This window comes from Cornus florida, unplaced genomic scaffold, assembly GCF_030987335.1.
Source record: "Cornus florida cultivar Cherokee Brave unplaced genomic scaffold, ASM3098733v1 CherokeeBrave_3.0.0_Hap2_Chr07, whole genome shotgun sequence".
In the NCBI taxonomy this organism is placed as follows: Eukaryota; Viridiplantae; Streptophyta; class Magnoliopsida; order Cornales; family Cornaceae; genus Cornus; species Cornus florida.
In genome coordinates, this window is record NW_026775577.1 from 55,936,314 (window position 1) to 55,938,664 (window position 2,351).

Genomic DNA, 2,351 nt, shown 5'->3' on the forward strand with positions numbered 1-2,351 from the left:
CAAGGCCTTTCATTCCACCACAACAACAAGGACAAGTTCCATTGGGAATGCCTTGGCCAATTTTTGTTCCACAACCTCCCATTATTCAAGGCAATCAAGGTGCTTATGTAGCAACTCCAATTGTGAATCCTCCTCTTGGTTTGCGTGATTATTTTGTGCCAAATGAATATAATGCACCCATATGCATTCAATTGCCCCCATTTAGAGCACATCACTATGAAATTAAACCACAAACTATTCAAATGCTTCCTAACTATCATGGACTTCCAAGTGAAGAACCTTACAAGTATTTGGATGAGTTTCTTGAATTATGTTCCACCGTGAAATATATAGACATGCTGGAAGATGTTTTGAGATTAAAAATTTTCCTTTCACCCTTAAAGATAAGGCACAATATTGGTTCAACAATCTTAGTCCTTTTTCGATAACTTCTTGGGCGGAAATGCAACAAGAGTTCTTGAAAAAATACTATCCGATTTCAAAGACCAATGCAATGAGAACTTCAATTAGAGAATATTTTCAAGGGAATGGGGAATTGTTTCATGAGGCATGGGAAAGATTTAATGATTTGCTTAGGAAGTGTCCACATCATGACATGCCTAAGTGGCAATTAGTTCAATATTTTTTTTAAAGTTTACCGGATAATCACAAGGGTATGGTTGATTCATCTATGGGTGGTTCTTATCTTGATAAGCATGAAAATGATGTTTAACACCTTTATGAAAGCATGAGTGAGAATTCAATGCATCGATCTTTGTCATCCAAAAATGGTAGAAATTTAGGTGGAAGGAAGAATGTCGGCTTGTATCAAGTTGACAATTCCAATGACATAGTCGCCGAAGTCACATCTTTATCTCAAAGGTTTGATCAATTTTTGATCAACTAAAATTCGGTGAATCAAGTGTTTTCCTCCCCTAATCATGTTCATCATCATAATTCTAGTGAATCATGCATGACATGTTCTAGTGTCTTACATTCTACTTCCAATTGTCCCTATGGACATGTCCGAAGTGAGCATTATGAACAACTCAATGCCATATTTGTTAATCAAGGGAATAAACCCTATGGCACACATTACAATCCCGGGTGGAGGAACCATCAAAACTTCTCTTGGAAAAGCTAAGGTGAAGGCTCAAACCCTCCCCAAGATATTTTTCAAAGTATGTTTTTCCCCCAATGTAAAGCCAAGGTTATAGATCATCTTTTCAATCATTACATAGAAATCAATTTTCTAACTCTCATTTTCCTAATCAATCATCTTATTCTCAAGGAAATTCTAGGAGTCCCGCTTTTGAGGAAAAAGTGTTGACCGTTTTGGGTACTTTGGAGGCAAATACCCAATTGCTTCATTCTCATTCCTAATCCATTGCAAAGCTAGAAACCCAAGTTGGGCAAATAACTAGCACTTTGATTGCTAGGGAAAAAGGGAAAATGCCTTTGAATCCACCAAAGCAACAATTTGTTGTGGAGACAAATTCCTCATCGGAAAGTCCCACAATTAAGCATGTCAATGCGGTGACGACCTTGAGAAGTGGAAAACTTGTTGATAGTTGTGTGTGCATAAATTATGGTTTCATTGAATGGATTTTGGTCTCATTTGATAGGTTGTGCTTTCCATTAGATTGGCTAGACAATCTATACTTATTTGCCGTCTATGTCTAGTTTCAATTAATGTCACACACACACACAAGTTACAATTCAATTTCCCCATTGATATACAATTTCTAGAGTCTAGTGAAGTCAAGCTTAGTGGTGAGCTCTAGTACCCCAAGTCCTCTCATGTATATCTTTTTCCCTACTTTTTAAATTTTTACCTTTTACTTGCTTTAATTTCAATTGCATTATAGTTTAATCAACCAAACAAATCATTTTTTCATCACTTGACCTATTAACCCTATATATTGTTTCCATTGTAAACACGCCCACAATCCCTTGGGACGATCCCTACTCACCCTAGCTATATTTTTAGTTAGAGGTAGTAGTGGCATTTATAAATTTAAAACTTGGACACATTGAACATTCACATTCTTAGCACATTTTTAGGCGTTGGTGCTGCGACACACCAAGTTTTTGGCGCCGTTGCCGGGGAATTGAATTGGCAACGCCGTATTTTGGAAACAATTAGGAATTAGTACTTTTTATCGTGTCTTTACTTTACTTTATTTTTGTTACTTATTGTATTTGTTCTTATTTAGCTAGGTGAATCGAGCAAGGAAGTTGAGCAAAGGAGAATTGAGCTAAAATCTAAAAATTGTAAATCATAACAAGGCTTAGAAATTCAAAGTTAAATTTAGTTGCTTAAGGACCCTTTGTGAGATCTTCCTAACTCAATCTCTAGTTAAATCATTGGC

At 36.3% G+C, this 2,351-nt stretch overlaps 1 pseudogene; it reads right to left on the reverse strand.

The window, feature by feature from the left end:
* Positions 1-498: 498 nt before the first annotated feature.
* On the reverse strand, positions 499-597 carry LOC132267918 (small nucleolar RNA R71; annotated as a pseudogene).
* Between the last annotated feature and the right edge of the window lie 1,754 nt (positions 598-2,351).